At 37.0% G+C, this 13,075-nt stretch overlaps 1 long non-coding RNA gene across 1 annotated transcript; it reads left to right on the forward strand.

Moving 5' to 3' along the window:
* Nucleotides 1-233: 233 nt before the first annotated feature.
* Nucleotides 234-3,926, forward strand: LOC129212133 (uncharacterized). Its single transcript, XR_008579071.1, has 3 exons — nt 234-308; nt 2,805-2,857; nt 3,688-3,926. It is a non-coding gene; the product is annotated as an uncharacterized LOC129212133 (long non-coding RNA).
* Nucleotides 3,927-13,075: the final 9,149 nt, after the last annotated feature.

Genomic DNA, 13,075 nt, shown 5'->3' on the forward strand with positions numbered 1-13,075 from the left:
AAGGAAATTAAAACTGTTTAAAAAATAGTCATGCTTTTGACTATTCAGGACTGACCTGCAATTCAGTGCTACAATTGCAATCACTGAATGAATCCATAAAAAACCTCTTCTGGAAAACCAATTTACTCCAAAGTGGTTTTTTCATGTAGTACATATTGGAATATCTCCAGCAATTCCACCTGGAGGCAGGTAGCCCTATTTTTCAGATAAAATGAGTCTGTCTCTTTCCCTAGATATCGACAAAACAGGATTGGCTCAAGAAATCTGACACATAGATCTTGGTGGCAGGGACTGCAAGACGACTTTAGGTATGTGGAAGATGTTAGAGGTTGCTGAAATTCTTGTTGCTTGGGTGCAGTTTAAAGTGTGCCCTCATCCTTGAGGCTGGTACTGTGGAGACTGAGCTTTCATCTGCCAGAAAAGGGGCAAATGGTGAAGGTTGGGCCCTGCGTTGACCTCGGGAGGGGTCTGGTCTACCTAGAGGCAACTGGGTGAGGAGGGGAGAGCTCCTCCGCAACATTGCTGAACCCTTTTGGCTTGAAGTGGGCTATTTCCATTTGCTCTTACAAATCCTTTTGGGTGATTAGTTATGTGCTTCACTGCTTGGAATTTAGACATAAAGCAGTAAAAGAATGCATTTCTAGACTACCTCTTAATAGATAAATTACTTAACAGTGTAGCTAGAGGAATAAAGGGGCTAAACCATATTAGAGTTGATAGGAAGTGATAATTTTTTTATGAAGATAATCTGACATAGAGCAAACCTGCCACTGCAAAACTGATGTAGCAAACCAGCTAGTATATAGTCATAAAATAAAAATAAGCTGTTTTTGTTCTTTTCACCACCCAGTGGTGAAATCTAGGCTGTCTTTAGATGACATAGTAGCACAATGACTCTTTCAAAAGTGTTACTCCTGGATATGTTATTGTATGTAGGTTGTAACAGCAAATTGATAATGATTGTTTTGGGGAACATTTTTGACAGCAAGAAAGGTACTATTTCTAATTTCATGTTAGTTTTGTTCAGTTCAACATGCAACGCTATAATTATCCTACAGTGGAAAAGGATAACATTAAACTAGTTAGAGGTTTGGGGTTTCTCTTAAATGCAAATCATGGACTTAACTGCATGCTCCCTGGAATTTGTTGCAGGCCAATGAAAGCAACCTATCCATACTTGTGGTAAGGACAATAATGGTTCTACCTGTTTGAGTTGGATCATAGACATTTTTATCTCTAACTACAAACACAGCTAATAGGCACTAATAAAATAGTATTTTGTGACTTGGAGAATCAACAATGTTTAAATGAGCAAACTAAATGCATTAATCTGCTCCTGCAAGCACAATGATGTGAAGATCTGATAGCGTACTTAGATACAAGCCCTGCAATGTTGAACATATGTTGGAACAAACGTCTTTACAGACAGTCTGTTTGGCTTAGGTAAGATAGTTCTGCTTGGCATTTGTTTTCTTTATTTCCACAGCAGTCCAGGGAAGTAATAGTCAAAAACAGTGTCGCTCAAATTGTCTCTCAAAATGTGGTATTATGAGCATTATGATTCAAGTAAAATATCTGAGGTTAAGCACTGATGTAAATACTAGATAAAATATTATTTTCTTCCCTGAAACTTAAACTGTGGGTTGAAATACAACTTGGGTTGAAATTATGATGCTTATTTATATTTAAACATTCATAATGTATTTGGAGACTTGGGGGTCTTTTTTTGGTGACTTCTTTGTACATAGTGAGGGGGATTACAGTTTTAAGTGTAAAATGAATATTTTTACTTACAAAAACAGATTTTTATTAAATGGTGAAAGACTTAATGTTTCGGTTGCTGCACTGGAATCTGGCATTCTTTCTGCGGAATGCTCATATGAAAAGATGCCAGATACCAGGTCAGAGAGTGTAAACGTTCAAGCTGGGGTAAAAGTGAGTAGTTTGAGTAGGTGGTGTGAGTTTGCTTAAGTGTTTGCAGCTCTGTGGTTTTCCCACAATGGAAATAATTAATAAATAAAAGTAAGGACATCTTGATACTATTGAGGTTCCACTAAACTAAGGAGTCAACAGAGGGAACACAAGTTACTGGCCAAAATATCCAAAGTGTGCTTTAGTTAATTTGACAACCTACATAAAAATATTTTAACTGTGATAGGCTCACGTGCACATAAGTGTTCATCAGCAGTTAAAACATCATTGTAATGTTAACATCAAGTATGTGTTGCAATTGTCTTAAAATATGCAAAAACCCCCTACAAATACAACATCCATAGAAACATTGATAAAATCCTTTAATTACCACAGACAAGTAGCAGGGCAAGTGTTTGTGTTCTTAGTCTTCAAGGCTTAACTTAATTTCCATTAATTCCAAGTGTTTGTCTTTTTGGGGGTGGTAAAGAGAAAAGAAAATTATTGGTGACAGTTTTTTTTTTTTTTCCTTATAAAAGAAGATACTTGTCTAAACTTTGAGGAAGAGTTTTTGGTGATATTCTAGTTGAACAAAGGTTCTCTGTTCAGAGCTATAATTGTACTGAGAACTGAAAGTAGAACTGTGCATGCCTTGTGGTTTTGTCAGATATCAATTGGTCATGCTAGTGGTGTGTACTCTTTACTACCACAGCCTTAATAGTTCAGTAGAAAAGTAAGAGTCCAAGGCATGTGTTTCTCTTGGAATTACAAAGCATGACGTGACACGAGGACAAAAAAAGCTTTTCTTTGTATCTGTTGCAGAGAGATTAACCTTCAAAGAAGTATTATTGTCAAATAGAACACTTGAAATTTTATTAAATCTTTGTCTTTAGCCTGAAGAACTGGTTCAAACTGCTACTGTCGGATCTCTCCAGTCATTGGTTAGGTAAGAATTAGTCTTATTTCTCATTGCATTAGTTAATTGCTGCTCAGAGACTTTACGGCCCATTGGCCTGCGCTACAGTGCCACGCTAACAAGCGGTGGGGCATCTATTTGGGTCTGGCTTCTTTGAGCCTGAGCTGTCGGAGACTCTCAGCATGGTTTGACTGAAGATCTTTAACAACTTGAAGGAAAAAGAGCCAAGCACTTGTGGAAAGGAAACGGAATTACGGTTTCTATTTGGGTTAAGCAAACTTAACTGGGCACATCTCATTTCTTAAAGAGGAAGCAAAGTACTTTTGGGGTTTTTTTTTGCCTTCTGGCAAGATTTTTTGAATTAGCAGCAATGCAGAGGGGAAAAATTTGGTCAACTAGCAGTGCTTAAAAGGGTACTGGAGCCCTAGGCAGCAGGGAAGTGGGTCATAAAGCATACTTCTCATACCTTCCTGCTGAAAGTTTGGACCCGACCCCACAGGGACTTGTTCTAGAGTGGGTTGATTAGTTCAGGCTCTGACTTTGTATTTCTCTTAAATCAGCCAAAAGATGCTAGCTATGGAAATAGTTCTTCCTGGCTGTAGGCTACTGAAGTGCATTAGAAGCCAACAGCTTACAGTCAGCTCAGGGGGGTTCTGAGCTCCAACGGTGGAGACTTTGACATGCTTTTTTCTGGTTTTGTTCAGTGTGCTTTGCTTTGTGCTCTCTGAAATGGTCTTTGTTGCTCTGAGGTGGCTTCTGCATCACTACTGCATGCTCCACAGTTCTGTGGTGTTTTTCTTAACAAAAAGGATTTCAGTTGCAGTGTGTTACTGAATAAATCTTTGATTTTGTACCTGCAGAACTGACGTTGGCCAGAAGATGTCACCTGAGCTTTGCAAAAGGAGAGCTGTGTTATGACTTCAGTCTCTTTGCTATTATGTATTTGTTCATATGCTTCAGGTGCTCTTGAAAAATGGAGAAAAAAAACCCACCAATCACCTACACACATCTTAAAAAATTCTGTGGTTTATTAGTACTTCTAACTTGTGAACTGGGTAATCTGAGCAAAAGTTTGATTAATTCTTTGCCAAGACCAAGCTTTAATGGCTCAAGTACCCAAAGTGGTTCAGCTTTGTGGAAAACGGTCTCCTTGTCCTGGCACCGCTAGGTACAAGAAAGTGAAAGAAGTCAAGAGACACCTGTCTGAGTTTCCTGAAAACTCTTCAATGCTTCCGAAGCTGAGGAAATCTTTGCTCAACTGTTACCTGAGTGTCTAGCTCCTGCTGTTGTGCAGCTCAGAAGCTGCAGGTGGCCATGGCTATGCTATGGCTTAGGTTAGTTGTTCTCCTTTGGCCAAACTTCTAGTCTGGAAATTACATTGAAATACTCTTGGAGGAGCTTGCTGCTGTGAGGAGATGGAGATCTACTGTTCAGTTTAGGAGTGCACAGAGATATATCTTGGTTCAACCTTGTCAGCTGGCATTCTTGAGTAAGATGAGGATTCGAGAAATAAATCGGTGTTTGTTTTGTTTAGTGGTGGAGGGCTTGGGGCTCCCTTCCCTTTTTCTTGTTTTTTTTTTTTTTTCCTTTAACTGCAGTTCGTTCTTCTGGATATAGTTGCCTGCACTGGATAGTGCTTATCAAAACTTGAATCTCTTATGTATTCTTACTGTTGTTCTTTCCACCCTTCCACCCCACCTCTCTCTTAACTTCTCTTCCCATTACTCCATGGTGTTTCATTTTCTATTTATTGTTCTGGGCAACTACTTTAAGAAAAAAGGAGCAACATGGCATTTTTCTAGAGTGATATGAGAAGGGGGATGTGACTTTCTTCCACAGGCAGCAGGTGAGGGAGGGAATTCTAGAGTGTGACAAGATGTGCTTTCAGCCAGGTGTGTGTGAGAGTGATCCTATGATCCTATAGAAAAGCTTTTCCAATTGTTTGCTGTTACAGCAATGCAGTATAGCACAGCAAGGAACAAAGATCTGAAGTGCTGGGTGATACATAGTAATTGTTTTGTCTTCTTTGTTATCACAGATAAAAGTAATGCATCCTCCTCGCAGACCAACTTTACCTTCTGTTTAATCCCAAACTTCAGCTTGAGATATGTTTGAGTCTCTGTTTCTAACCACTTACCATCAAAGTAAAATAGACAGTACTGGCAACTCAACTGAAAGATTAAAATGATGGGCAGCAGTGGGGTAGAATAAAGCTGTGGTGTTTGGGTTAGAGTTGATTCTCCACTGACTTGCTGCACACACCGACTTGGGTCGGGTTCTGATCTCAAACTCATTTGATATATTTGTTAATCAGATCTTTGCTGTGCTCTATTAAAAGTGAAATCTAGTCATTTGGTTAGATTTTCAGAAAAATTAGGTTGTGATTAAAATCTTCCAGGGTGGGGGCTCATGTTGCATCATCTTATTTTAAACAAAATAGTTATCTCTTCCTGTTTGCAATCACATGTAAACCAAATAAAAGCTATGCATCCATCCCTAATTCTGATCTTGCCATGCATTAAGCAGCTTACTGTTTGCCAGCAGTTTTCTTTGCTGTGATATCCCCTGTGAATTCCTAAGCTGTGTACACAAGACCTTTCTTTCATTTGCAGAGCTGTGTTTATGAATAAGAGATAATTGTTGTATTTTTAAAACTATGATAATAGTAGAGTGTAAATTCCCTAATGACCCTGATCCTTTTTCAAAAATGCACCTAACACTGCTGAAAAGGTTGTTTATTTTTATTATGACTTTGTTTATAGTACATCCTATGTCTTTGAAATCTTTGGCTACAGTAGAACAGATTGTACTAGTCAATAGTCTGAAAGCTTCTCTGGTGACATTACACAGAAGAGAGTGTAGAACCCTCTGTAACGAATGCAAAACCAATGCGATGCTGCTCCCCTTTTACAGCTATATCAGAAAAAGAGGTTTCAATTTTGTTTTGACTTCAACTTCTCTGTGGTTTTCCAACCACCTGACATAAAAATAGGCATACTCAGTTATCTTAATTTCCTTTTCTGGAATGCTAGTTAATTTTTTAAGTGTTTGGGGTTTTTTAGTCAGGCTTTTAGAGGCATTCTACTGTCATTTTCAGTTAATGCTAGTAATAAATATTTCTACCTTATTCACCTGCCAACTCATCTTTTATTCATCCTGTTGATGAAAACAATCTACTGTGAAACTTCTGTTGCTGAAAGAGTTCAAAAACTTTCCAGTTATGGATGTAATAGATCCTTTTTCAGCTTAGTGTAAGAATTTTCTATTACTTTGTTACACAGTTTTGAAGAAGTTAGGAATTGTAAAGTTCTGATGTTTAATTAGAGCAACAGAAAGAATGCAAATACAAATGTAGCAACAGATGAACCTGCACTTTATGTTTTTATTGCAAAATGCTAATGTTGTACCAAAATGGAAACTGGCTGCCCTTAGATTTCCTTAAGACTTCAGAGGTGGCGCAGCTGTACCTCAAGTCCTTATTCCCCAAACACTGGTGCACTTGCATTATGGCAGTGGTACCAAGCATGCAAGAGAGTGGTTACTTGTAAAGTTTTGTCTTGGGAACTGGAGCTGAGAATAAATGAACTGGCAATGTGTATTGATGAAAAAAGTGCCCGCAATACTGAGTCCCTTCATTCCATGTAGGCTAAGAGTGTGCTTATGTAGGAATTTGGGGAGATATCACTTAACTGGATTTCATTCAGTGGTAGTTCTTTTTTCTTACTTGAGTGGAAATTGCTAATTTGTACAAGCTATTGATAGCATGATCTCAACTTAATTGCTGGTACTTTTTTATTAAAAGCTAGCAAATAATTTAGCTGTAATCAAGTAGCTTCCCTCAAGTTGTATTTTTGCAAATGTTTTGTGAAAATGAAATTGTTGCAGGAGCCTATGTATCTAGATAAAAATATAACAAAATTACTAAATAAATTTGAAACAGGTTGTAGTATTCACCAGACCAACTGATTTATGCAGCTTTATATATTATATGTGTATCTAAAACCCATCATTTGGTCTACAGATGAAAAGCAAGAATTGTAGGCAGTTAGTATCCTAGACAGTCATGAGTACAAGGATCTTGCTACTTTAAATATATTTTTGTAATGTGAAAACGTGATTTTTATGCTCTGTGAAGAGAAAGGAGAGGTATGAATGTGCATCCATTTTAACTTTTATTTTTATCTAAAGAGATATTTTTATACTTAACTAGATGAAATCTTAGCTGCTTCAAGAGCTTTCCCATGCACTTAGAGGCGTGATTGCACATTTCTGACACGCTCCTTAGGAACACGTCAAAGTCTGGCTCTGATTTTCAAGATAGTGTTGAATTAAAACAAAACATGGCAATGATGTAGGCAATTGCCTCTGAAGTCAGCTCCTGAGGCACTGGTCAATAGGGTCATTATCCTCCAAGCTGTGGCAATGGATGAAACTGGTAGAGTAGAAAATAAGCAAATGTCCACCTCTTAAAAAAAAAAAAAAAAAAAAAAAAAGGATTTTTGATTCCTTGGCCTGGAGTAGAAAATGCACTGTTGTGCTCTCCCTTGAGATCATGTAATATTTCACTACCATAACACCCTGGGATTTAGTCCAGTGCCAACTGACTTCTCCTTGAAACACTTGGAAGGAGTAAGAGTGTGAAACTCCTGGATGTGTACATTCTAACTGCAAAAGAGATGCAGATTTAGATGTGCAATACCCATGACTCTGATTGTATGTCCATATTCTTATGGCTGTGCAGTAGTATTTTTGGCTATTGGCTGATAGTGTATTTTTGTTTATTGCTGACCAGTTTTTGAACTTTGCTTTGTTTTTGTAGCAGAAATAGTTTAGATCAATAACCTATTAATAACCTATTCAAGCTGTAAGTTCTATTCATCCTCACTCTCCAAACAAGAGGTATTTCCATTGTTTATTATTATGTGCCACTTCCATTTCAACCCTGAACTCATAAATCATAAATGATCTTGAAGTATTAATTTCCCCTCTTTCAGCACTACTTTTATCTAGTGTTTGCTGACATGGCTCATTATAACTTGTTTTTGAACACAGTCAGACCTTGTTGTCTGAACAGATGAATTCATTGTTGGAAAGAAGTCTATAAATAGAATTTAGGGGCCACCAGAATGAGAAATTCTAGCTCGTTAGGATCTCAGCTGGAACAATGGGATCTGTTATACAGAAGTTTTGAGATGATGAAATGAAAGCAAAGACTTAGCTAATTGGTTCAAAATCTTTAAATTACAAATGGGCTATTTTTGTATTGCTGTTAAGGGTGATAGAAACCATCTGGAAAAGATATTCAAGGCAGCTTATATTGGAAGGACAGAAAGGAGAAAAAACTAGGGTAGTTAATATTAAGCAAAAAAAATGAAGTGTATACAGTGGGATAAACATATGATTTCTGGTTATTCTGAGCTATCTTCTTCAGGTGTGGCTTATATAAAATTAAAATCTTGTTGCCTCTACCTATCTTCCTTAGATGTAAGCGTCAGATCTCCTCTATCAACACTTGGTGCTGAAATGGTGAAATGAGTTTATGGATATGTGATTTTATTTCAGCATCTCAAGTAGGATTACTAATGGAAAATGCATGAATCCTCTAAACTATCTAGCCTTATGGAAGACTAAAGGCTTTTCAGCCCAGAAATGTCCTCTGGGAACACTGAATAACTGTGTGCATGTTCTGCTCTGAATAAGTGTCTGGCACACAGTGCCTTCCCGAAGTTGAAACTCTGGTGCTGGGGCATGCATGAAGGCGTCCTGATTCTTCCCTTACTGGCATGCCAAACTATGCCAGTTAGTTTTACTATCATGAAATAATATCCTAACTAATGTCTTCATCTTTCTTTACTGAGAAACAAAGCATACTGTGCAGCGGGAAGACCTGAGACACAGTAAGTAACTGAGGAGAAGCTATAGACCATTTTTCTAGGCAATAGGTATATATGTAGGATATATATATTTGCTATTTAAGAATTACATTATCTTGCTGTTTTCTGCCACCCTCCCAGGACATCTTAACTTCAACCCTTTTACTGCATACTGAAACCAGGTGAGTCCATCTGTTTTCTCTAGAACCAATAGTTTACAGGAGAAACTGACAACATGATTTTCTTATAACTTATTTGAAGTAAAATCACTTAAAATATAGAAAGGGCCTGTGAGTATGAGTGAGAAGACACATATAGGTATAGGATGGAAGCTGAGTGGCACCAGATCATATAGCTTTGGTAATTAAAAAGTCAGGGAAACACAGCTGTTAACCATTTGTGACTGTTACAGAAGTGTGCAGCTTGGAGACCCTTGTCATGGTTGTCCTGCTGTCTCCTATATGCAACATATGAGAAAGTGTGTACATATATACTGTAAATACCTGAAAAGGAATAAAGGGTAGAAAAGGAAACTTTGCTGAGATCAGATCATCAGGAGAAGATACAATCTGGGAATCCTGATAGTGTGCTGTCTCCTGCTGCTAGTTCCCAGCTCTTAGCTCAGACTCGGTCACATGGCATAGACAGGCCTTATGGAAGTCTCGCTTCCTCTTCCTGAGTATGGAATAATGACATTTCTTTGACATAAGGTATTTTCTTGTTCATATCCAGAAGTGCAAAATTACTCTAGTTATACCAAGAATTTGATCTTTTGGGAGGACCATTTAAAGAGATACTTTTAACTTTGAAAAAATTGTATTGGCTACAAATCTACTTTTGAAATAAAGTTAGATGTTGCTTTGTCTGAAAGATTAAGATGATGTTGCTGTGCTTACAGTACTGCATTAAGAAACAGTGATAATGGAAAGATAGGTGGTTAATTTTCCCAACTGTTTTTTTCACATGTCTTTTGAGTGATCAGTGATTGCCAGACTTAGAAAGAACTGCAAATATTTTTGTAGACTCAAACCGAACAGGAAGGACATATGAAGTATCTGAAATTACAGATGGGGTTTGTGTTTGTGACTTGACAAGCTACCTTTGCTTACACAGTGTAGAGTTTCTTAGAGAAACAGGAAATATTGTCAGTCTTGGTATTCACAGCCTGCGTGGCTTATAGGATTTATTGGAATATGGGGTGCTCTCTCACCCACAATTTAAATATGTGACCAGTTTCACTAATGCTGTAGAGCACGCAGCACAATGCAGAGGTCCCTGAGCTAACTCCAGAGCTAGATAGTAGTAATTTGCTGGATTAATTTGCCTCATTAAAAGAGGACAATTTGCTTGGATAGTCAGTCAACTGCAGTTTGACCATGTCTAGTATATGTACGTACATTCTATTCTCTGCTTGCTAAGTTGTGGATGCACATTATTTCCCATAGTACTGCCGTCATGGATGGGACTGTAACATGAAGTGGTGGTCTAGACAGAAGCCAGTTCTTAGACATAAAGGCAAGGCTAACACTTAACCCATGCTGTTTAAAGTCTCTGAAGTGGTTCTATGTAACTGACAGATAACTGTAAGAAGTCTTTTTATTTTCCAGTAAGCAAGAATGGGCGTTAAGGGAAAAAAAATAAAAAAATTGGGAAGTCATGTTTTTATTCTGTTTAATCTTAATTCAAATGACAAGAAGAATGAACGCATTAATCCTGTCTATCTTTTGTGCTTGTTATTTCTATTGTTAATACATGTGACATCAAAGTGATTTCTGTCTTTCCTCCTGTGGTTTTTGACACTTATTTTAAAAATCATTATTTCACTTTCCTAAAACAGGAAATTTCTGATGTAGTGGTGTAGATATATTTATTTGGCTAAGCATTTTGGAGCTATTAAAATAACTAGTGCATTCAGAAGTCAGAAGAAGGAAAACTAAGGCTCAAACATCACTATATCTTCCTTTAAATTGTGTTTTATTACAATTTTCTGTTCCTTCTCTGAAAACAAAAAAACCCCACAAAAACCCACCCACAAAAAAACCAACAAAAAACCAACCACCAAGCTCTGTGAAAGCAAATACTATCCTCTGAAAAATAAGCAAGTATGAATGGGCAGTCTGTCTAAGCAGATTTTTAGTGTTTGTGAAGCTCACAGGACTTGGAGACCGCAGCAAACACCTGCATAGTTCAAAACTGCCATGCTCACATTCAGCTAAGCTGCTGTGCATGTAGTATCCAAGCTCAAAGCACAAACTGACTTTTAAAAATCTCTTTCAATTTTAGATTAGGTTAGTGATCTTAGTTACACTAGGGGTAGTGTAAGCCAGGACTGATTAAGGAAAACAAAGTAACAGAAAATCATGCGCTGACCTGAAAAATAACTTTGCTATGCCCATGTAAAAATTACTGCAGTATTTCTTGCATGCTTGTCTTTTTCCTTTGGTCCCTGGGGATGTGTAAACCTCCTTGCAAAGGATGTGTTGATTTACATTGTATACAATGCTTAGAAAGCATGAGGTTAATAATGTATTTTTTTAGGCATACACACTAGATACATTCTTTCCTCACATAAGGACAAGTTTCAGCAAAATGAGTGTTTGATACAGTGGGAGAAGGAACAATCATGAAGTACAAAACATTAGGAAGCAATACTAATTTAGAATTACTCAATATGAAAGTCTTAATGTGTACCTTGTCTTATGTTAGTGAATTAAATAAAATACACATACTTAAAACATATACACTGTGGTCATGGTCCCTGTCTCTAATCAAAGCTGCCAATCACCATTACTTCACTAAATAGTTCTATGTATAGATGTTGACTTGCCTTATTAGTCAGCAGCAGCCAATATAGTATGTTACCATCTGACTCATACTGCATTTAATTGGATACTGATGGATGAGTGAATTGTTTCAGATAAAATAAGAAGCTGCTTACAAATGTTGTTGCGTTAAACTAGGCCGTTTTGCTTTGTGAAAATGCCTTGTTAACAGGTCTGAGATTGTACAGTCTAGGTGAGGGCACAGTACTTTCCCAATGTACTACAAGAAGTGTGTCCTTGGGAGTTGGCTGATTTCAAAAGCCTGGATTTCAAAGCTGTACCAAAACAACTTTGGTGCGCATCAGACAAATGTCAAGGTTAGGTCACTGAACTAAAACTCTAGTTATTTCTTAACCATATCTGGTCGTGCAATTGTTAACACAGACAAGCTAGGGAGCCAGTTTTAAGAAGCTGTTATATTTCATATTCTTAAGTCTTTTAAAGTTGATGATTCACAATCTTTATTCATTAATGGGCATCTGATTCATTGCTGGTTATAGTGGAAATAGATTTTTATATTGCAGTATAATTGTTCATATGGCTCTATAAAGACTGTGCAATTATTTCTATTATGATGTCTATTTGGAGGATTTATAGCTTGTCTGTAAAATCTATAACCTGCCAAGTAATAGCATTAGAGCAATCTCTATCTGAAAATGATTTAAAGTGGTCATTTTTAATTTATAAAAAGGTTTTTTCTTTTAAAAATATTCAAAGCATTCACAGCCTTTTCAGTAGCATATAGAACTCTAATTTTCATTTAAAAATGAGAAATGCAATAATTTTCTGTTGGTTTAGCTAAACTGCAATGTTTCATAGTCATACATTTCAGTCTCATACACTGATTTTTCACAGGATAAAAATTAGAATGTTTAGAGGTAATCAAGAAAATATTGCAGGGAAATAAACCCTGCAATTTTATTTTTTTTTCTTCCTCAGGGAAGGTATGAAAAACCTTAATTTTCTATGAAAAGGCAATTCAGAACTTCCATCAACGCTCTTTAAAGTTAAATGGCTTATTCAGGAACAGCTTAGATGAAGTATTAATTTTTAAAGTTTCACTGTCTATAACTTGAGTAGACCAATTCAGATTGAATCATGACAATACAGTGCCACTAGTTTAACTCATGTTTGTTTCATCTCTACCTTGTGAAGAAACTTGATACTTGCACCATAACTGGATTTGAAACATGCTGCTTCCTGCACAATAGAAATTTTGGATCATTCCTTATTGAAAGTTTGCTCCTTTCAAATCCCTTTATGAATGGTCACTAGCTAGAGGCTGACTTGTATTAGCAATCATATGGTGGGATGTTTTGTTTTCTAGTGTTTTTGTTTGGCTGTTTTTTGTAGTATTAGTGCACATTTTACTAAATTGCCTGGGAATCCCAGGGGTCTAGCATACTGCTGGGAGAGCTGAGCTGACTAATGGCACCAGATCGTGAATGTTCTTTGGCATCTCAAGGTTAAAGAAACTGACTCATTTTGGGATACTTTTCATAATAAGAAAAATAATAGTAAAAGCAAATCTGACATTTAGCATTTATTATTCC

Source organism: Grus americana, chromosome 13, assembly GCF_028858705.1.
Source record: "Grus americana isolate bGruAme1 chromosome 13, bGruAme1.mat, whole genome shotgun sequence".
In the NCBI taxonomy this organism is placed as follows: Eukaryota; Metazoa; Chordata; class Aves; order Gruiformes; family Gruidae; genus Grus; species Grus americana.